Here is a 24,342-nt window from a genome sequence, read left to right as displayed (position 1 = left end):
CAAATTTCAAATATGGTGGTAATACTATGTATAATATACCAAACACACGGGGTTGACACAAATAAACAAGAGTTCATGTTTGCACCTGGGACACCTTCCATAGTTAATGTTGCACCACATGATGATGATCTGGTCTTGATCCTGATTCACTCTACAGAGAAGTCAGTCACCTTAATCATCGTGAGTCATCTTCTTCAAACCCACTGAATTTCATAACCGAGAAAGAGGAAGAAAGTAGAAGCTGCTCGACTTGGCACACAAGTTCTGCATGAGAGGTATCAATCATCATTATATACCATTATATACATTATATATACCATAAGGTACACTACTTTTCATCTCTGCATGATATTATGTACACACACAGATACACTATATTGCCAAAAGTAGTCGCTCACCTGCTTTGACTTGCATATGAACTTAAGTGACCACCATTCTTAATCCATAGGGTTAAATATGACATCGGTCCATCCTTTGCAGCTATAACAGCTTCAACTCTTCCAGAAGGCGTTCCACAAGGTTTAGGAGTGTGTTTATGGGACGTTTGGACCATTCTTCCAGAAGTGTATTTGTGAGATCACACTGATGTTGGAGGGAAGGCCTGGCTCTCAGTCTCCACTCTAATTCATCCCAAAGGTGTTCTATCGGGTTGAGGTCAGGACTCTGTGCAGACCAGTCAAGTTCATCTACACCAAACTCTCTCCTCCATGTCTTTATGGACCTTGCTTTGTGCACTGGTGCACAGTCATGTTGGAACAGGAAGGGGCCATCCCCAAACTGGTCCTCAAAGTTGGGAGCATGGAATTGTCCAACATCTCTTGGTCTGCTGAAGCATTCAGAGTTCCTTTCACTGGAACTAAGGGGCCAAGCCCAGCTCCTGAAAAACAGCCCCACACCATAATCCCCCTCCACCAAACTTTACAGGTGGCACAATGCAGTCAGACAAGTACCGTTGTCCTGGCAACCGCCAAACCCAGACTCATCCATCAGATTACCAGATGAAGAAGCGTGATTGGTCACTCCAGAGAACGTCTCCACTGCTCTAGAGTCCAGTGGCGGCGTGCTTTACACCACTGCATCCAACGCTTTGCATTGCACTTGCTGATGTATGGCTTGGATGCAGCTCATCTCCATGGAAACCCATTCCATGAAGCTCTCTACACTGTTCTTGAGCTAATCTGAAGGCCACATGAAGTTTGGAGGTCTGTAGTGATTGACTCTGCAGAAAGTTGGTGACCTCTGTGCACTATGTGCCTCAGTATCTGCTGACCTCACTCCGTCATTTTACGTGGCCGACCACTTCTTGGCTGAGTTGCTGTCGTTCCCAATCGCTTCCACTTTGTTATGATCCCACTGACAGTTGACTGTGGAATATTTAGGAGTGAGGACATTTCACGACTGGACTTGTTACACTGGTGGCATCCAATCACAGTACCACACTGGAATTCACTGAGCTCCTGAGAGCGACCCATTCTTTCACAAATGTTTGTAGAAACAGTATGCATGCCTAGGTACTTGCTTTTATACACCTGTGGCCACGGAAGTGATTGGAACACATATTCATATATATATATAAGTCAAGTTCTTTTATGAGACAGTTTTCAATCAGGTCTTAGCCCTTGTTAAATGCGAATGACCTACTGTACTTCTGTAGAAAATCCTCTGTAGCTCAATTTAATTGGGGTGTTCCTCAAGGATCCATTCTTAGTCCACTATTGTTTTCAATACACACGCCTCCTCTCAGACATGTCTACCAGGACTTTAATCCATGTCTTGCTCGTAGCTTCATCACATACTGGTTGTTCTGTGCAAATTTGGGCCTCTGGGCCTGTGCGAGGTAGGCCCCCTCAGTGATCCATAAAGTCATAATCATATCCTTGGAAAGTGAGAAAAATATTTGTATCATGCCTGTGTTTGGATTTGACTAAATTATGATTCTGAGAAGGACTATGAATTTAAGTTACAGCAATCAGTACTTTGGCCCTGAAGGGTAAACGGCAACGACATTAACAAAAACACAAGGACAAAAAGAACAACACAACGCTTTGTTGTGTTTTTGTTAATGTCGTATTTTTGTTAATGTCGTGTTTTTGTTAATGTTGTTGCCGTTTGCCCTTCAGGGCCACCGTAAATATGGGAGCAAATGTCTTTAACTACAATACCTAATCATAGTTTTTAGAACACCATCTGTCCATTTAACTTCTTGCTGTATTTTGGATTCAAGTCTTTTACAATTCTGATTCAGAACGAAGAGAAAACTACGGAAGCTGGAGAAGAAAAAACACTGAAAAACTGTTAAGAACATATTAAAAAAGTTAGACGGCAGTTTTTTTCAGTTTCTTTGGAAAGATAACAGATCAGACATTTACCACAACATTGCAACATGCAATGAGACTGCGTTTGGTTTACCTTCCTGGATTGCCAAATTCTGGGTAAACAATGACTAAAGGAGTTCATCCATTGCTATAAAAAGAGACATGGATGTACTGGACCATCACAGAGATTTACATCACATTGCTCACTCAAGTTCTCTTTGACAGCCTCCTGCATACTTTGACTCAAAGAAAGGTAAGGACTAAATATGTATTCCTCATTTACTGACAGTAGGACCAGGACAGTTGTTAGACATCTGTTCAGTTGATATGTATTCTGGCTTAAAACCTGCATGATAAAAGGAGTAAAAATTAACAACTTTCTTCTTAAAAGTCACTAACTGTGGCCCCTGTCGTATATTTGCTTCTTGTTTTTCAGGATGAAGTGCATCGCGCTCTTTCTTGTGTTGTCCATGGTCGTCCTCATGACTGAAGTTGAAGGGGGTTTCACTTCCCATGGAGGTACAGTCGCAGAATCTATATTCATAGAACATATTTTATACATAGTTACGACACACGAGTGTGTAAAATGAATGTCTATAACCCTCCACTATACCATGTGTTCATACTGATTACTCTACAAACACACGTTACTGGGACACTGTTACTGTTTTCTGTGATTAAACATGAAGAGTTAACCTAATCTTGTTGTTCTCTTCTCTATTTAGATCACAACGGAAACAATGGGTAAGTACTTCTGTTTCTACCATTGTTATTGTGTTTTCAACAAAGAAACTACTATCATTACAATAAATATTCAACTAAATGCAACATTCATGTAATTGTGGAAGTAAATGAGATACAACTCATAGTACTAGTACAAACACTACTACTTCAACTTCTTCTCTTCTTATAACATTATGTTCTGCTGCTGAATCTTCTCTTCATCCACCAGGGGTAACTTCGAGGGCAATAACAACCAGGGGGGGGCCACGTCTGGTAATGACCAGGGGGGTTCCAGGTATGGAGCTCAGGAAGAGCAGCTGGACAAACGTTCAGATCGTTACCACTGAGACCAGACTCGTTCTGACTCGACTGAAGAAATTCCTGCTTCTTGCTGTTCAACATAAGAAATGTCAACCAATTGTTCATAATAAATATGTGCTTACTTGGTAAATTGAGGAATTTTGAAGTGGTTGGTGAGAATGGTGTCGTGAATAAATAAGCATTCTAAAAAATCTAATTCTGTCTATTGTCTTATTAAAAATGTAATGAAATGTTTGTGTTTTTCAACAATTTATAGTGGTCATCAGTCATTCAGTTCTTTTTTTCCTCCAAATTCTTTTATTGAGTTTTGGCAGACAGATAAAAAGAGAAAAGTACAACAGTTGTATCATACATCATTGCATCTGCTTTAAGGTGGGAAAAGAAAAGAAAAACCCTGACATACCTCCCACTATCCCTCCCAACAGCCCATGTCAGACGTAGTCACAGTAAACAACGAAGCAATTACATAACACATAACATAAGGAGATAATTCAGGTACAATGAAACAAAATAGATCAAAAATTGTTGAAAATATAAAAAAAAATTAGAGTAACAAAAAAATAGATAAATATAAAAAAATAAAGGGGGGGGGGGGGGGGTGCTCTCTCCTTCCAAGTATAAGGAAGTATCCTCAGCAGCATCAGGAATAACAGTGAGACTATCACTAATAAAAGCCAGCAGTGGGTCTCAAGTTTTGTGGAATGCTGTCAAAGATCCCTTCTGTGAGAACCTTAACTTCTCTAACTGTAGGCATTGTAACATTTCATGTATCCAACTATTGTGAGTCGGGGGAGAAACATGTTTCCATATAAGGAGAATGGTACGTCTGGCGAGCAGGTTGGTAAAGGCCACGACACGCTGTGTAGTGATGGACAGATTTTTAAAAGGAGGGAGCAGTCAGGGGATTTGGTTCGAAATTTGTGTTAAGAGCCTGTTTGAGGATTTGAAATATATCGGACCAGAACTCAGCAAGTCTTGTGCACGTCCAGAACATGTGTGTGATCAGCTGGGGACTGCTTACAATGCTTACAAGCATCACTGTGACTAGGGTGTATCTTAACCTATTTAGCATTGGTGAAATGGGCTCTGTGAAGCACCTTCCACTGTAATAGGCCGTGCCTGGCACAAATCGAGGATGAGTGAACCAGTTTTAAATGTCCCTCCACTGGACCTCAGTAACGTCTACCCCAAATCCTTTTCCCATGGATTTTTAGGCGATACAGTGGGGACTGGGCTCAGAAGAGCAATCTTATTATAAATGACAGATATCAGTCTTCTGTGTTGTATGTTGAGAGACAGGAACTCGTCCATCTCAGCTTCAGGGGGACGGTTCGGAAAATGAGGGAATTGCTTTTGGATAAAATGTCTCATTTGAAGGTACCAAAAAAAGTGGCTATTAGGCAGGTTGCATTTGTCCGACATAGATGCAAAGGACGTAAAAACACCCTCGTCATGCAGGTCATGAAGCGATTTGAGGCCCTAATCCGACCATATGCCAAATGTAGGATCGGTGCAGGAAGGGAGAAACACCTAGTTATTCAACACTGGGGCAAGGATCGAAGCACTTTGCAAGCCGTACTGCTTCCTGAACTGGATCCAAATTTTAATGGTATTGGTGAGGACCAGATTGGGTGAGACCCTATGGGCAGTTATGGGGAGCTGTGAGCAAATCGTGGAGTGCAAAGAGCAGGAGGAATAATAACAATACAGAGTATTTCCATAATATAATACATTAGTATCAGTTCTGTGTCTGAAATCAAATTTCAAATATGGTGGTAATACTATGTATAATATACCAAACACACGGGGTTGACACAAATAAACAAGAGTTCATGTTTGCACCTGGGACACCTTCCATAGTTAATGTTGCACCATGATGATGATCTGGTCTTGATCCTGATTCACTCTACAGAGAAGTCAGTCACCTTAATCATCGTGAGTCATCTTCTTCAAACCCACTGAATTTCATAACCGAGAAAGAGGAAGAAAGTAGAAGCTGCTCGACTTGGCACACAAGTTCTGCATGAGAGGTATCAATCATCATTATATACCATTATATACATTATATATACCATAAGGTACACTACTTTTCATCTCTGCATGATATTATGTACACACACAGATACACTATATTGCCAAAAGTAGTCGCTCACCTGCTTTGACTTGCATATGAACTTAAGTGACCACCATTCTTAATCCATAGGGTTAAATATGACATCGGTCCATCCTTTGCAGCTATAACAGCTTCAACTCTTCCAGAAGGCGTTCCACAAGGTTTAGGAGTGTGTTTATGGGACGTTTGGACCATTCTTCCAGAAGTGTATTTGTGAGATCACACTGATGTTGGAGGGAAGGCCTGGCTCTCAGTCTCCACTCTAATTCATCCCAAAGGTGTTCTATCGGGTTGAGGTCAGGACTCTGTGCAGACCAGTCAATTTCATCTACACCAAACTCTCTCCTCCATGTCTTTATGGACCTTGCTTTGTGCACTGGTGCACAGTCATGTTGGAACAGGAAGGGGCCATCCCTAAACTGGTCCACAAAGTTGGGAGCATGGAATTGTCCAACATCTCTTGGTCTGCTGAAGCATTCAGAGTTCCTTTCACTGGAACTAAGGGGCCAAGCCCAGCTCCTGAAAAACAGCCCCACACCATAATCCCCCTCCACCAAACTTTACAGGTGGCACAATGCAGTCAGACAAGTACCGTTGTCCTGGCAACCACCAAACCCAGACTCATCCATCAGATTACCAGATGAAGAAGCGTGATTGGTCACTCCAGAGAACGTCTCCACTGCTCTAGAGTCCAGTGGCGGCGTGCTTTACACCACTGCATCCAACGCTTTGCATTGCACTTGCTGATGTATGGCTTGGATGCAGCTCATCTCCATGGAAACCCATTCCATGAAGCTCTCTACACTGTTCTTGAGCTAATCTGAAGGCCACATGAAGTTTGGAGGTCTGTAGTGATTGACTCTGCAGAAAGTTGGTGACCTCTGTGCACTATGTGCCTCAGTATCTGCTGACCTCACTCCGTCATTTTACGTGGCCGACCACTTCTTGGCTGAGTTGCTGTCGTTCCCAATCGCTTCCACTTTGTTATGATCCCACTGACAGTTGACTGTGGAATATTTAGGAGTGAGGACATTTCACGACTGGACTTGTTACACTGGTGGCATCCAATCACAGTACCACACTGGAATTCACTGAGCTCCTAAGAGCGACCCATTCTTTCACAAATGTTTGTAGAAACAGTATGCATGCCTAGGTACTTGCTTTTATACACCTGTGGCCATGGAAGTGATTGGAACACATATTCATATATATATATATATAAGTCAAGTTCTTTTATGAGACAGTTTTCAATCAGGTTTTAGCCCTTGTTAAATGCGAATGACCTACTGTACTTCTGTAGAAAATCCTCTGTAGCTCAATTTAATTGGGGTGTTCCTCAAGGATCCATTCTTAGTCCACTATTGTTTTCAATACACACGCCTCCTCTCAGACATGTCTACCAGGACTTTAATCCATGTCTTGCTCGTAGCTTCATCACATACTGGTTGTTCTGTGCAAATTTGGGCCTCTGGGCCTGTGCGAGGTAGGCCCCCTCAGTGATCCATAAAGTCATAATCATATCCTTGGAAAGTGAGAAAAATATTTGTATCATGCCTGTGTTTGGATTTGACTAAATTATGATTCTGAGAAGGACTATGAATTTAAGTTACAGCAATCAGTACTTTGGCCCTGAAGGGTAAACGGCAACGACATTAACAAAAACACAAGGACAAAAAGAACAACACAACGCTTTGTTGTGTTTTTGTTAATGTCGTATTTTTGTTAATGTCGTGTTTTTGTTAATGTTGTTGCCGTTTGCCCTTCAGGGCCACCGTAAATATGGGAGCAAATGTCTTTAACTACAATACCTAATCATAGTTTTTAGAACACCATCTGTCCATTTAACTTCTTGCTGTATTTTGGATTCAAGTCTTTTACAATTCTGATTCAGAACGAAGAGAAAACTACGGAAGCTGGAGAAGAAAAAACACTGAAAAACGGTTAAGAACATATTAAAAAAGTTAGACGGCAGTTTTTTTCAGTTTCTTTGGAAAGAGAACAGATCAGACATTTACCACAACATTGCAGCATGCAATGAGACTGCGTTTGGTTTACCTTCCTGGATTGCCAAATTCTGGGTAAACAATGACTAAAGGAGTTCATCCATTGCTATAAAAAGAGACATGGATGTACTGGACCATCACAGAGATTTACATCACATTGCTCACTCAAGTTCTCTTTGCCAGCCTCCTGCATACTTTGACTCAAAGAAAGGTAAGGACTAAATATGTATTCCTCATTTACTGACAGTAGGACCAGGACAGTTGTTAGACATCTGTTCAGTTGATATGTATTCTGGCTTAAAACCTGCATGAGAAAAGGAGTAAAAATTAACAACTTTCTTCTTAAAAGTCACTAACTGTGGCCCCTGTCGTATATTTGCTTCTTGTTTTTCAGGATGAAGTGCATCGCGCTCTTTCTTGTGTTGTCCATGGTCGTCCTCATGACTGAAGTCGAAGGGGGTTACTATTTCTATGGAGGTACAGTTGCAGAATCTATATTCATAGAACATATTTTATACATAGTTACGACACACGAGTGTGTACAATGAATGTCTTTAACCCTCCACTATACCATGTGTTCATACTGATTACTCTACAAACACACGTTACTGGGACACTGTTACTGTTTTCTGTGATTAAACATGAAGAGTTAACCTAATCTTGTTGTTCTCTTCTCTATTTAGTTCACAATGGAAACAATGGGTAAGTACTTCTGTTTCTACCATTGTTATTGTGTTTTCAACAAAGAAACTACTATCATTACAATAAATATTCAACTAAATGCAACATTCATGTAATTGTGGAAGTAAATGAGATACAACTCATAGTACTAGTACAAACACTACTACTTCAACTTCTTCTCTTCTTATAACATTATGTTCTGCTGCTGAATCTTCTCTTCATCCACCAGGGGTAACTTCGAGGGCAATAACAACCAGGGGGGGGCCACGTCTGGTAATGACCAAGGGGGTTCCAGTTATGGAGCTCAGGAAGAGCAGCTGGACAAACGTTCAGATCGTTACCACTGAGACCAGACTCGTTCTGACTCGACTGAAGAAGCCACTTCACTGAAAATTCCTGCTTCTTGCTGTTCAACATAAGAAATGTCAACCAATTGTTCTTAATAAATATGTGCTTACTTGGTAAATTGAGGAATTTTGAAGTGGTTGGTGAGAATGGTGTCGTGAATAAATAAGCATTCTAAAAAATCTAATTCTGTCTATTGTCTTATTAAAAATGTAATGAAATGTTTGTGTTTTTCAACAATTACATTACATTTACATTTACATTTAGGTCATTTAGCAGACGCTTTTGTCCAAAGCGACTTACAATAAGTACATTTGTCAAAAGAAGGAAACAAGGAAACCACAACGAATCATTGCCGATAAAGTAAGAGCTAAAAGTAGAACAAGTGTTAGGTCTGATATGGAAATTTTGTACTTCTTGATGAGAGATATCTGAACTGAAGACTTACACATGAGAAGGTTTGGTGAATGTAAATGTGTCCTGTGACCTGTGACCTGTGGCCTGTGGCCATTTGTGTGTGTTTTGCAACCCATGGGTGTTTTGCGACATGGGTGTGGTTTATGACCAAGGTGGGGTTTGCAACCCATGCAAGGTTTAGATAAACATCGGAGTTTACGACTTCCATCCCTGTGAACTGAGTGAAAACACACCCACAAGAAGATGGATAAATATCATGTTCGTCTCACAATACGTTGAGTCTACACTTAGTAACAGACCAGCATGTTGCTCTGTGAATTCTCCTCTTGATCAAGATTAAATCCCTGTTTGGACCTTGAGCTGACTCCGATCTCCTTCCTCCAGTTCTATACCAACGGGTAATTATTTTAACACTTTGGCGCCCAACGTGGGGCCCCAATATCTTTCCCTCTCTTCGTACCAGAGGACCTGAAGACCTTAAGGCAGAGGAAATAGAAACCCTCTGAAAAGACCTCCACCGCGGGGCTCATATAGCCTCGTTTTGGACAGGAGGCCAGGTCCTCTGAAGAGGGGGCGGTGACGGGGCCAACCACAGAGGGGAGACGGACCAGCCAGGCAAACAGAGTCAGGGACTCATCGAAAGGGTAAGAAATTTCTAATAAGTAAAGCAAGTCGGGAACTTGGGGGATCGATCTCTTAGAATAGGTCAGGGACCTAATAGGAAAAAGGAAATAAATAGAATCAAGCCAAGGCTTGGGGGAGCAGGACTCTCTTAGATTTAGGGCAGGACCCTAAATCCAGGTAAGCTGTCTTTGGAAGGACAAAGATTAAACTAATCCCGAAGGCCTGCGAAAACAAAAAGACGTCAGGGAGGGTTAGAGACCCATAGGTAAGAGTACTCAAAAGGAAAGAAATGAAAAGACCGGTAAAATAGAAATAACGTTGAAATAAAAATACGTATTGAAAATAATTAAATAGATAAATAAATAAATAAACAAATAACTAAACAAATTCAAGCTGGGAAATTGTAATAGTTGTTTTAAATTGTTGTTGTTGTTTTTTTAAATATTGTTGTGAACCTGACGAGGTTCAATATAAATGAGATGCAAAATGAATGAGCTAGAAAGCTCTAGATAATGTAAAATATATAAAGAAGTGGGAAAAAAAGTATGGGTTTAAAGGAAAGTTGCAGGTGGAAGAATGCAGAGAATTGGTAGAAAAAAAAATAGAGGAAAGGTTAAAGGGAAGTGAGAAAAGGTAGAACAAAGAGGGATACACTCAGGCGAAAGCATGGTTAGAGGAGGCAGAAGCAAGAAAGAGAGGAATGTAGAAACAGAAAGTAAAAGTAAGTGAGACAATGTAAAGAAGAAACTGAGAAAAGAGAGGTTGAAGAAAGGAAAAGATAGGAAGAAAAGGAGAAAAAGGAAAAGAAAAAGATTCAGTATGTAATAAACTTTATCCTGTTTTGTACTCCAACCGAGATAAACAGGATGACAAGTATGTGCCTCTGGGTCTCCACCCTCCCCCGTACATCATCCCTCAGCCACCACCGCCTCTTGTCCAGGCCTCAGCTCCACTCCTTCGCCCTCCCTCTCTCTTCGCATCTACTCTCTCCACTCCTGCACCGATAGCAACAGCCGTAGGAAGCACCTAATTGGTGTTGGAACTGCTGGGATACAAGCTACGACTGACCATGAAAAGCCAAGAAAGGCGGAACAAAAAAGGCAAGTGAAGTATTTGTCATGGAAGATGATGATGATGATGATGAAAATTATGCTAATTAATTTACTGATGTGTATTTCCGAGGCAATGTGAACAGTGGAGCCTGGAGAGGGAGAGGAAGAGGAGAAGGACGGGGAGGACGGAGATTTGGAGATGAGAGCTGCTACAGTTGTGGTAAATTTGGACATTGGGCTCGAGAACGTAGAGCTCCGAAGGGCAGAGGTCAAGGAGGCTGGCGGGGGAGAGGACGATGAGGGAGACCCAGACGAGTTGATGATTCATCAGCGTGACTTCAATAAATCAGGTCATGCATGGACACACACACACACACACACACACACACACACACACACACCAAGACACACACACACACCAAGACACAGAAGATGAGGAGGAAGAAGAAGTATGTTCACTAGAAAGTGCTGAAATATTTTTAAGCATAAATCAAAAACCAATTACCGATCACCAGATTATTGGTTAACAATTATAAAACTTTAAAATGTTTTCTATGCGATACGGGAGCATGCAGAACAATTAGAATAATCAGAAAAGATGAAGGCGGTGGTAGACTGCCTACAGACAACTATTCTTTTCTATGGCCATGTCTGCAAACTTAGCAAAATTTGTAATAAATTTGTAATTTGTAAAATTTGTGTGAAAACCAGATACTATTATATGTGGATGACATCTTAATAGCGTCTAAAACTGAAATAGATTGCTAAACAGATACCTTAGCTCTATTAAAGTTCTTAGCTGAACAAGGACATAAGGTCAGCAAAAATAAATTACAATTGTGGCAAACGGTTGTAAAATATTTAGGTTTTAATATTTCACAGTCAGGTAAACATCTAGACGAAAAAAGGAAAACAGCTATTTTACAAGCACCAAAACCTACAACCAAAAGACAAATGATGTCTTTCTTAGGTATGACTAATTTTTGCAGACAATGGATTGCTAATTATGCTGAAATAGCACAACCGCTCCAGAATACTATATATGACCAACCTATGGCAGCTCAAGACAAAATAACATGGACTCAAGGAACGAATGATGCTTTTGTTAGACTCAAACAAGTTCTAGTGAGCTCTGCAGTATTAGCTTTCCCTGATTACTCGAAGCTGTTTGTTCAGACTTGCGATGCAAGAACTGGTTTTATGACTAGTGTTCTAACACAACCATTTGGAGGAAAACAGAGACCTATTGCATATTATTCATCAAAACTTGATAACATCACAAAGGCTATGCCACCTTGTTTGCAGGCAGTACAGGCAGCTGCACTCAGTGTGCAGAGTTCTGCTTCTATAGTGTTATTTCACCCACTGACACTTATGGTGTCACATGCGGTCTCAGCACTTCTAATGCAGAACAAAATAGCTTTTATGTCACCAGCGCGACATCTTAGTTGTATTACTATCCTACTGTCACAGCCACATCTCACTAGAGAGATGCACTACATTAAACCCATCAGCCCTGCTGCCAAACTAAGCAGATGGATTAGCACATGATTGTGTAGGAGAAACTAGTGCTAGAGTTTTACCAAGACCAGATCTCACCGATGTACCACTTGATGCTGCTGATATTGTGATATTTGTAGATGGCTCATGTAAAAAGAATCCTGACGGGACAAATGTAAGTGGATATGCTGTAGTAACATCTGACAAGGTTTTGAAGTCAGGCTCCTTACCGTCGCATTTCTCTGCGCAGGCAGCAGAACTTGTTGCACTTACAGAGGCGTGCAAAATAGGGAGAAATAAAGATATAACTGTATATACCGATAGCCAGTATGCATTCTCAACACTTCATGTGTTTGCACAACAGTGGAAAAATAGAGGCATGGTAACATCTACAGGGAAACCTATTACACATAAAGATCTCATTTTGCAGCTACTGGATGCCGTTCAACTGCCAAGAAAAGTTGCAATATGCAAGTGTGCCGCACATACTACGGGTAAAGACTTTATTTCAATGGGGAATAAAAAAGCGGGCGAGGAAGCAAAACGAGCGGCTCCTACTCAGAAAAATGTAGATGACATTTATACTACTGAGACTACGCTTACACATATAGATCATGACATTTTGAGAGACATGCAAAATAGTTCACCTTAGACTGAGAAAAACATGTGGCGAAATTAAGGAGCCACACAGACAGAAACGGGGATTTGGGAGAGCCTCGACGGAAAGCCTATACTACCAAAAAATGTATTTAGATTTGCTGCGATATTGAGTCATGGGATTACCCATGTCTCAACAGGAGGGATGGTATCCACAATAGAGAACATTTTTACTACATATGGATTTCAAAACTACACAAAAAATGTTTGTGCCTCATGATTGATATGCTCTAAACATAATGCTCAAGGTAGACTACGTCCTAAACCAGGTAAATTCCCAGAAGCAACATACCCATTCCAATGTATCTGTATGGACTTTATTGAATTAAACAGAGCCGAAGGAAAGAAATACTGTTTAGTAATAGTGGATATGTTCTCCAAATGGGTAGAAATTACACCAACAGTGAACAATGATGCAATAACTGTGGCCAAAATTCTAGCTACAGTCATAGCTCCAAGGTATGGTTTTCCAGAGAAGATTTATTGTGATAACGGTCCTCATTTTAGGAATCAAGTAATACAAAAACTATCGGAAATATTTTCAATCCAACTCAGGTTCCATTGTAGTTATCATCCACAGTCAGCAGGACTGGTGGAAAGAAACAATGGAACTATTAAAGCAAAACTGAGGAAGGCTATGGAAGAAACAGGGAAGAGTTGGGTAACATGTCTACCAGCTGTAGCATTAAGCTTACACATTCAACCTAACAGTACAGGATTATCACCACTTGAAATATTATATGGAAGGCCATTTAGGGTACCGCTAATAGATACAAAGGGAGATGATACAAGATTGACTGAAACAATCGTTGACTACGTGTCAAAAACAATGAAGAACAAAAGTATTATGTCTAAAGTATCTCCTCCTACAGATCCAGCACCAACAGGAGGGCCAATAAACCCAGGAGACTGGGTGTTTATCAAAGTCCTGAGGCGAAAGAATTGGTCAGCTCCCCGCTGGGAAGGACCCTATCAAGTGTTACTGTCTACACCCACAGCAGTCCGCATAGCTGAAAGACAGACTTGGATCCATCTCACACACTGCAAAAGAGCACAAATACCACTGTCAGATAAGTAGAAACATTCACCATGCCGGATTTAAAGCTATGCTTGATAACTGTTTTATGTGTGACCACAATTGCATTCCTTATTTCAAATATAGTGACACAAGGCCAGGTATACGATAAAATGAGGGAAAGAGCTATAGGAATACAATCCAGGTGGGACACTAGTAGAGGTGTAGTGATAATAAAATGTACTGAAGGGATGAATTGCATTGCTCAGATTGATGCATGTCAGGTTTTCCCCTGTTCAGGACAACACTTTCACTGGCCGGAGACAGAAAATTATATCTGTGTCACCACGGAGGTATGCAGCGCATATAGAAAAGCGTGGGGTAGAACTGTTCATATAGGTGGGTGTGCGTGCGAGAAGTGGAGTTGGGTAATTGCTAATACAGGACCACGGGATTGGGGATACAACCCAAATTCTAACTTGAAAAACCGACTGAAAATTAACAAGATATTTGCAAAACAAAATATTTGCAAAACAAACAATTGCATGCCTGTAATAATAACACTTAAGACTCCTAAACGCACTGATAACGGAACATATGTGTTGGGAGCATGGGGGAGTGGAATAAACAAGGTTGGGATATTCCATATAATAGTGTCCCCAAGCCCGAGAAATCAGACAACATCTGTAACAGCCACACCAACCAAACCGACTTCGATGAAAAATAATCCTGTAAAATATATAGACATAAGAAATATGAAGGAAACGTATGCCCTAGAAACAGGATTCACAGACTCAAATGTATGGCTACAATGGATCGTTCACACAGCCCGAAACAGCAAGTTATCCTCTTCCAATTGTCTAGCATGTGCAGCAGCCAGGCCAGGGTTAGGCACAGTGCCTTTTCCCCTTAATCCAGATAATGATCCAAAAGGTTTTCGTTGCATGCTAGAATTATACAAATCAGAGAGTGCTACAAACTGCACCACTTTGAAACTTCTGTTCCCTCCAGTGTCATCACAGATTAAACCACCTTGGTTTACGCCATACACTGGGAATTATACCTGCTTGACACGAAGCAGAGGTACTGTGTCAGTAGGAGTATTGATAAACTGTAAAACCATCATTGATGTAATTAAGGGCGAGAGCAATGTCACTGATGACATAGTGAATGATCAAACCATGGCCAGAGCTGATGTATGGTGGTTCTGTGGAGGTAAGATACTCAGAGCAAAATTACCAACTGATTGGAAGGGAACCAATGTGCTATGGTACAATTATTAATGCCGACATATATTTTACCATATGACACAATGGCATTAGAAAAAGTGACGATACATAATTCACGAACAAAAAGAAATGCACCAGCAGGATCTTTTGACAACAGAGTTTATATAGATGCAATTGGTGTTCCTCGAGGTGTTCCTGATGAGTTTAAAGCCAGAAATCAGGTTGCTGCAGGATTTGAATCACTCCTGGCTTGGTGGGTAACCGTTAATAAAAATGTGGATTGGATAAATTACGTCTATTATAACCAACAAACATTTTTAAATTACACTAAGGAAGCAATTGGGGGCATACATCAACAGTTAGATAAGACTAGTTTAATGGCATGGCAGAATAGGATGGCGTTAGATATGTTGTTGGCTGAAAAAGGAGGAGTATGTAAAATGTTTGGAGATATGTGTTGTACGTTTATTCCTAACAATACAGCACCTGATGGCAGCATCACTAAGGCGTTGAATGGATTAACCTCCCTATCTGCAGAGTTAGCTGAAAACTCTGGTTTTGAAGATCCTCTGACAGGATGGCTCCAGGACATTTTTGGAAAATGGGCAGGTTCTATAAAAACTATGATGTTATCTGTAACCGTAATGATTGCCATTCTAATCGTTTGTGGATGTTGTTGTATCCCCTGTTTGAGAGGACTGTTACAGAGACTCATTGACACCGCTGTGACTAAAACAACTATGCTGTACGAAAGGATCCCCATCACCGATGATCACCGAGGGGACTATGAGAATGCAGCACAAGAAAATGTTACTTCTGATCTGACAGATGATGATTTATATGGTAACCTCTTTGATGAAGATAAGGACACCACGGACTAAGGATATGTTTATTCTACTGATTATGATGAGACTACAGAAAATCTAACTGAAGTTGTAGTTTTCTGAATTGGCCGACTAAAGCCACTTAGGAGAAAAATATTCACAGCATTTGTACATATTGAAGGTGACCCCATTTCTTTTGTTCTTTTTACGTGCAAGGGATAGTTTAACTAGGTAGGGATAGGTCCGTAGCCAAGCCCGATAGGTTGACTAGCTTGGCGAGGACATTTATGTTTTGTTTTTGGGGGCAACAATGTAATCAAAATGCTTTTGAATTTATGCTTATTTTTATATAATTTCTGTGCCTTGTTAAATGGAGTACCTGCGGGTGGTTGCCGGGGCAGCGGGACCGTAAGAGAGTTTCCCTTTCTAGAAGGATAATGGATAATAAGAATGTTTTGAACTGCCTGATAGGGTTTTCGCTCTCACACTTCACAAAATGTATGTTATGATTATGCTTAGAATCAGCATAAACAGGAGGGATATGATATGGAAATTTTGTACTTCTTGATGAGAGATATCTGAACTGAAGACTTACACATGAGAAGGTTTGGTGAATGTAAATGTGTCCTGTGACCTGTGACCTGTGGCCTGTGGCCATTTGTGTGTGTTTTGCAACCCATGGGTGTTTTGCGACATGGGTGTGGTTTATGACCAAGGTGGGGTTTGCAACCCATGCAAGGTTTAGATAAACATCGGAGTTTACGACTTCCATCCCTGTGAACTGAGTGAAAACACACCCACAAGAAGATGGATAAATATCATGTTCGTCTCACAATACGTTGAGTCTACACTTAGTAACAGACCAGCATGTTGCTCTGTGAATTCTCCTCTTGATCAAGATTAAATCCCTGTTTGGACCTTGAGCTGACTCCGATCTCCTTCCTCCAGTTCTATACCAACGGGTAATTATTTTAACAAGGTCCTCATCTAAGTAAACTAGTAGTTCAAGAGCAACAGTGCTACGATCAGAGTGCTATAGATAAGGGTGTGTTTTTTTTTTGTTTTTTTTCGGGGGGGGAGGTCATGCTAGTCGAGGTGAAGTCTGAACAGGTGAGTCTTGAGCCTTTTTCGGAAAATGGCAAATGACTCAGCTGTCCTGACATTAGTCGGGAGTTCGTTCCACCACTGAGGCGCCAGAACAGAGAAGAGTCTGGACTTTGCTGAGCGACATTTGTTTGATGTTTGATTGTTTGATGTCAATTTATAGTGGTCATCAGTCATTCAGTTCTTTTTTTCCTCCAAATTCTTTTATTGAGTTTTGGCAGACAGATAAAAAGAGAAAAGTACAACAGTTGTATCATACATCATTGCATCTGCTTTAAGGTGGGAAAAGAAAAGAAAAACCCCGACATAACTCCCACTATCCCTCCCAACAGCCCATGTCAGACGTAGTCACAGTAAACAACGAAGCAATTACATAACACATAACATAAGGAGATAATTCAGGTACAATGAAACAAATAGATTAAAAATTGTTGAAAATATTACAAATAATTAGAGTAACAAAAAAATAGATAAATATAAAAAAATAAAGGGGGGGGGGGGGGGGGTGCTCTCTCCTTCCAAGTATTAGGAAGTATCCTCAGCAGCATCAGGAATAACAGTGAGACTATCACTAATAAAAGCCAGCAGTGGGTCTCAAGTTTTGTGGAATGCTGTCAAAGATCCCTTCTGTGAGAACCTTAACTTCTCTAACCGTAGGCATTGTAACATTTCATGTATCCAGCTATTGTGAGTCGGGGGAGAAACATGTTTCCATATAAGGAGAATGGTACGTCTGGCGAGCAGGTTGGTAAAGGCCACGATACGCTGTGTAGTGATGGACAGATTTTTAAAAGGAGGGAGCAGTCAGGGATTTGGTTCGAAATTTGTGTTAAGAGCCTGTTTGAGGATTTGAAATATATCGGACCAGAACTCAGCAAGTCTTGGGCACGTCCAGAGCATGTGTGTGATCAGCTGGGGACTGCTTACAATGCTTACAAGCATCACTGTGACTAGGGTGTATCTTAACCTATTTAGCATTGGTGAAATGGGCTCTGTGAAGCACCTTCCACTGTAATAGGCCGTGCCTGGCACAAATCGAGGATGACTGAACCAGTTTTAAATGTCCCTCCACTGGACCTCAGTAACGTCTACCCCAAATCCTTTTCCCATGGATTTTTAGGCGATACAGTGGGGACTGGGCTCAGAAGAGCAATCTTATTATAAATGACGGATATCAGTCTTCTGTGTTGTATGTTGAGAGACAGGAACTGGTCCATCTCAGCTTCAGGGGGACGGTTCGGAAAATGAGGGAATTGCTTTTGGATAAAATGTCTCATTTGAAGGTACCAAAAAAAGTGGCTATTAGGCAGGTTGCATTTGTCCGACATAGATGCAAAGGACGTAAAAACACCCTCGTCATGCAGGTCATGAAGAGATTTGAGGCCCTAATCCGACCATATGCCAAATGTAGGATCGGTGCAGGAAGGGAGAAACACCTAGTTATTCAACACTGGGGCAAGGATCGAAGCACTTTGCAAGCCGTACTGCTTCCTGAACTGGATCCAAATTTTAATGGTATTGGTGAGGACCAGATTGGGTGAGACCCTATGGGCAGTTATGGGGAGCTGTGAGCAAATCGTGGAGTGCAAAGAGCAGGAGGAAGATGTTATCTCAGTATGAGCCCAGGGCGGGCAGGCGTCTGCAACTCCACCGCAGAGTCAATATAAAAGTGGATTGATGTTGCAGGCCCAGTAGTAGTGGCGGAAATTAGGGAGCGCCAGTCCCCCTTCAGGTTTAGGGAGTAGAAGGATTTTTTTTTTATACGGGCTGGTTTATTCTGCCAAATAAAAAGCGTTAAAGTGTAAGTTTGGCGGAAATTGAAAATAAAGCTATCCGCCTGTGCTAGCTCTGAACTGCGTGATGAGCGAAAATTACTTCCTCCACGGCTTAGTTGATGTATTTTCATTCAGAAAATAGCTTTATTTTCAATTTCCGCCAAACTTACACTTTAAGTTGTTGGTCTAGATCAGCAACAATTATTTATTGAGACAAATTGGGAGGTGTTGAAAAAGATACAGAAACTTTGGTAAAAAGAGTCATTCAATTCTGTAAATTCCTGTTGACCCACAGGTGGTACCCCAATCCTTTAATGAGTGCAGATATTAATATAAATATTCCTATATATCATTATGAATATTAATATTGTCCTTAAGCCCCTACAAAAGTGTTATCACTTAATTTAACAACATGAGGAACGAAATGCAACTACGCTCCTGTGCTTCAACCACCACAACAACAAACCAAAATGGCTGCATGTGACCGGCTTCCCTTCTTGCCACTGCACACAGTCAGATCAGGACTATACAGATATGCTTCCATATAAACACCAACATATTAAAACTGGTGACAGAGCATCAAATGATTCTGTATGGATGGCACTACATCATTTTCCACCATAACTTTTCAGAGGAATAACAATGCAGAGTATTTCCATAATATAATACATTATCATCAGTTCTGTGTCTGGAATCAAATTTCAAATATGGTGGTAATACTATGTATAATATACCAAACACACGGGGTTGACACAAATAAACAGGAGTTCATGTTTGCACCTGGGACACCTTCCATAGTTAATGTTGCACCATGATGATGATCTGGTCTTGATCCTGATTCACTCTACAGAGAAGTCAGTCACCTTAATCATCGTGAGTCATCTTCTTCAAACCCACTGAATTTCATAACCGAGAAAGAGGAAGAAAGTAGAAGCTGCTCGACTTGGCACACAAGTTCTGCATGAGAGGTATCAATCATCATTATATACCATTATATACATTATATATACCATAAGGTACACTACTTTTCATCTCTGCATGATATTATATACACACACACATACACTTTATTGCCAAAAGTATTCGCTCACCTGCTTTGACTTGCATATGAATTTTAGTGACCTCCATTCTTAATCCATAGGGTTAAATATGACATCGGTCCATCCTTTGCAGCGATAACAGCTTCAACTCTTCTAGAAGGCGTTCCACAAGGTTTAGGAGTGTGTTTATGGGACGTTTGGACCATTCTTCCAGAAGTGTATTTGTGAGATCACACTGATGCTGGAGGGAAGGCCTGGCTCTCAGTCTCCACTCTAATTCATCCCAAAGGTGTTCTATCGGGTTGAGGTCAGGACTCTGTGCAGACCAGTCAAGTTCATCTACACCAAACTCTCTCCTCTATGTCTTTATGGACCTTGCTTTGTGCACTGGTGCACAGTCATGTTGGAACAGGAAGGGGCCATCCCCAAACTGGTCCACAAAGTTGGGAGCATGGAATTGTCCAACATCTCTTGGTCTGCTGAAGCATTCAGAGTTCCTTTCACTGGAACTAAGGGGTCAAGCCCAGCTCCTGAAAGACAGCCCCACACCATAATCCCCCTCCACCAAACTTTACAGGTGGCACAATGCAGTCAGACAAGTACCGTTGTCCTGGCAACCGCCAAACCCAGACTCATCCATCAGATTACCAGATGAAGAAGCGTGATTGGTCAATTCAGAGAACGTCTCCACTGCTCTAGAGTCCAGTGGCGGCGTGCTTTACACCACTGCATCCAACGCTTTGCATTGCACTTGCTGATGTATGGCTTGGATGCAGCTGATCTCCATGGAAACCCATTCCATGAAGCTGTTGTGGAAGAAAACTCTTCAGGTCCAATTCTGTGGCTGGTTCAAATGAGGTTTAATCACTGACAGTGGAGAAAAGACAATGTCGCGTTGCCACACAGTCCATTCTGTCGAATGGCCTGGCCGAGTTGGATTTATACAGAACAGTCGAGAGAACAAAAGGGAAGGTGTCATGAGTGGATTTGCATTGAATCAACAGATGTCTCTCTGCAGAGGAAGAGACATCTGTTGATATCTACAAGGTGTGACCGTTCTCGGGAGAGCTAGACGATGTCACTACAGGGGTCACTCATCGGGCCTCGATCAATGTATTTGAGACAGAGACCGTTCAGGAAGAGGGAATGATCAAAGAGTCTTTTCATCAAGACGGCAAGGGTTAACACAATGGAAAACAGCTCAGCAGGACATTTGATGTTTAGAGAGAAAGGAACATTACACCAAAACCAAATAAGAATTGTAAGGTAACACAATTTCTTCTACAATTCCCCATTTTGTCCTATAGGACAACACTAAATACACAAGAAAATGTAATCAAGTAAGAAAATTACAATCACATCACATCAATTCTACACAATTTGTCGAAAACATCATGAAATAATTCTTTAGGTACGTCGTGAGTAGTTCAGTCAGGACCACTTTGTCAAAAAGAATCTTTATTTATTTGCACAAGTTTCATTTGGCGGTATGGTACTGTTCTGGGACTCCCTGCTCTTCCACGCGCTTGCGTGGAAAGCCTGAGGAAGAGCACCTTCCTGCCCTTCATGAGCCCTCATGAACGGCATAAGCAGGGAGCGTAGCAGCAAGAAAAACCCCAGACAGAGCAGACCAACAAGAACAATGGTAAGGTACATAACAGATGACAGGAGGAGCTGGGGTGGAGGTGGGTTGAAAAAGCCGGCAGAGGAAGCAATGAGGGAGGTCAGGCTAGAGCCGTTTAAATAGCGCGCTCTGAATGCAATTTCCCAATAGGAAGCGGGTACGGGGAGTCAGCTGAGCCGTCAGCTGATCTCCTCGGTTTTGACAGCTAGGCTGTTGCTGCTGATTTAGAGCTTGACGTCGTGGCCTGCCAGAACTAACGCTACGCTTGATTTCGTTGAATCATCATTTTAGTAGTCACCTTAGCTGTAATAATTTTACACATTGCTCTGATACAAGAAAAAATAATAAGGGGTAATATAAAAAACAGATTATTCCAACATAACAACAAAAACATCTATTCTATATTCGTTTCCAATCATTCAAAAGTTTTGCTAATATTGCTGGTGTGCACCTCATCAGTATTGTGTTGAATGCGTGCAATGATAATCTGTCACATATACAACATTCAACACAAATCACTGCACAAGTGTCACCCTGAGATGCTAAAAAGATTGTCTAAAGCTGTAGGCAGGAGGCGTAGACGAGGTTGAAGTCCAAACAAAGTCCTTGTTGGTCATGGAGGAAAGCACAAAGTGACAATTTGAAATTCATGTCATGTCCACTTCTGGTGCCTTTAATACACAATTCTAATGGTCCTGGAACTACACTAAGAGGGATGGTAGCAGGGGCATCCATGCACGCCTGACACTTGTTTATGGATATTTTGCAGGATAAAGTTCTAATTTCAGGTGAAAACTGGAGAAAGTTCATGGGTGTGAGATGTGTGTATTCCGTTGAAGTATATGGCACGTGTCACATTCGAAAATGGGTCATCAGTGGGAAGAGTTCATCATGTGTATGTCACGACTCTGCTAGGAACCAATGATTCAGACACCAACTGGCAGAATTGAGAAGTTTCATTGGAAGTTGTGAGGTGCTGGTTGGGCAGGCAGGCAGGCAGGCAGGATGGCAGGCAGGCAGGCAGGCAGGCAGGCAGGCAGGCAGGCAGGCAGGCAGGGCAAGAACTGCGGCAGGAAAAGGCAGGGCAGGAATGGGCCCATTGCAGTACTGAGGATTTAACAGCGTCTGGAACATACAGGCGACCCGGAGGGCCATTACCTGGGTCAGGTTGCGTCTGTTGGGCTCCTCTTACTTCCTCTTCAATCCTGAGGGAAACTGCCGCAATAATACAGGGCTCTGGGACGATGGGTTCCAGGGGCGTGGTGGTGCCATCTTCCTTCCCATACATACGGGACAGAGCGTCAGGTTTGGTGTTCTTAGAACCGGGCCTGTAGGTCAGAGTGAAATTAAAACGACCAAAAAAGAGAGCCCATCTGGCTTGACGAGCGTTGAGCCGCTTAGCAGACTGGATGTAGGCCAGGTTCTTGTGGTCTGTCCATACCACGAAAGGCTGCTGAGATCCCTCCAGCCAGTGCCGCCATTCCTCAAGAGCCAGCTTCACTGCCAATAGCTCACGGTTGCCCACATCATAGTTTCTCTCTGAAGGAGACAAACGGTGAGAAAAATAGGCACAGGGGTGAAGCTTATCATCCTTGACGGAGCGCTGAGAGAGGACTGCCCCCACTCCAATGTCTGAAGCATCCACTTCCACTATAAACTGCCTATCCCGGTCAGGCTGGACGAGCACAGGGGCAGAAGAAAAATACCCCTTGAGCTTAGTGAATGCATCTTCAGTGATGGATGTCCACTGGAAAGGCTTAATGGTGGAGGTTAGTGCAGTTAGAGGGGCAGCCACATGACTATAATTCTGGATGAATCTCCTATAGAAATTAGCAAATCCAAGGAACCTCTCCAACTCCTTACGGTTGCTAGGGCTGGGCCAATCCAGGACTGCCTTTACCTTGGCTGGGTCCATCTTCATCTGCCCTTCCTCAATGATGAAACCCAGGAAGGAGGTTGACGTGGCATGGAACTCACATTTCTCCCCTTTCACATAGAGGCGATTCTCCAAGAGTCTTTGCAGAACCTGGCGAACGTGCTGTACATGGTCAGACATGTTCCTGGAGAAGATAAGGATATCGTCCAGGTAAACAAATACAAAACGGTGTAACATGTCCCTGAGGACGTCATTTACCAGGGCCTGGAAGACGGCTGGGGCGTTGGAGAGACCAAACGGCATGACTAAATACTCAAAATGGCCCAGAGGAGTGTTAAAGGCCGTCTTCCACTCATCTCCTTCCCGTATCCTCACCAGGTGGTATGCATTCCGAAGGTCTAGTTTAGTGAACACTGTGGCCCCCTGGAGAGAATCAAAGGCAGAGTTCATCAAAGGCAAAGGGTACTTGTTCTTGATGGTGATATTGTTTAACGAACGAAAATCAATACACGGGCGGAGGGACCCATCGTTCTTGCCAACAAAGAAAAACCCTGCCCCGAGAGGCGATGAAGAGGGACGAATGAGGCCAGCGGCCAGGGAGTCTTTAATATACCTCTCCATGGCCTCCTGTTCCGGTTTGGAGAGGCTGTAAAGGCGGCTGCTGGGAAGGGGAGCACCAGAAAGGAGATCTATCCCACAGTCATAGGGACGGTGAGGGGGCAGAGACAGAGCACGGGCCTTACAGAATGCAGTTTGGAGGTCATGGTATTCTGACGGAATGGAGGACAGATCAGGGGCTTCCGGCAGGGATTCAGGGCTGGGCACAGAATAAGTTGGGGCTGACTGTAAACAATTAGCATGGCAAGGAAGGCTCCAGCTGATGATCCTCCCTGTCCTCCAATCAATCTGAGGATTGTGTGGTGCTAGCCAGGGAAGACCGAGAACTACAGGAACTGAAGGTGAGTTAATTATGTGAAAGCTGAGCTCCTCCTTATGATTACCAGACACTAGCAAATGTAGGGGCACAGTCCTTCGAGTTATGTTGGCTAACAGTCTACCATCTAATGCACTAGCTTCTAGTGGCTTATCAAGACAGACAGAGGG

At 42.1% G+C, this 24,342-nt stretch overlaps 1 long non-coding RNA gene across 2 annotated transcripts in view; it reads left to right on the top strand.

The window, feature by feature from the left end:
• Positions 1-7,628: 7,628 nt before the first annotated feature.
• LOC311027023 overlaps positions 7,629-24,342 on the top strand; it is a 92,583-nt gene continuing 75,869 nt past the window's right edge. Inside the window, exons 1-4 of one of the 2 annotated variants that reach the window (XR_014598551.1) lie at positions 7,629-7,686; positions 7,870-7,952; positions 8,159-8,177; positions 8,386-8,688. This is a non-coding gene — a long non-coding RNA (uncharacterized lncRNA). Of the gene's footprint in view, positions 7,687-7,869; positions 7,953-8,158; positions 8,178-8,385; positions 8,689-24,342 lie in introns of those variants that run through there. The other variant, XR_014598549.1, reaches the window with a different exon arrangement.

This window comes from Eutrigla gurnardus (assembly GCF_963514095.1).
Source record: "Eutrigla gurnardus genome assembly, chromosome: 16".
NCBI lineage: Eukaryota > Metazoa > Chordata > Actinopteri > Perciformes > Triglidae > Eutrigla > Eutrigla gurnardus.
The sequence above is the reverse complement of the archived record's forward strand: the minus strand, read 5'-3'. Positions and strand labels throughout refer to the sequence as shown.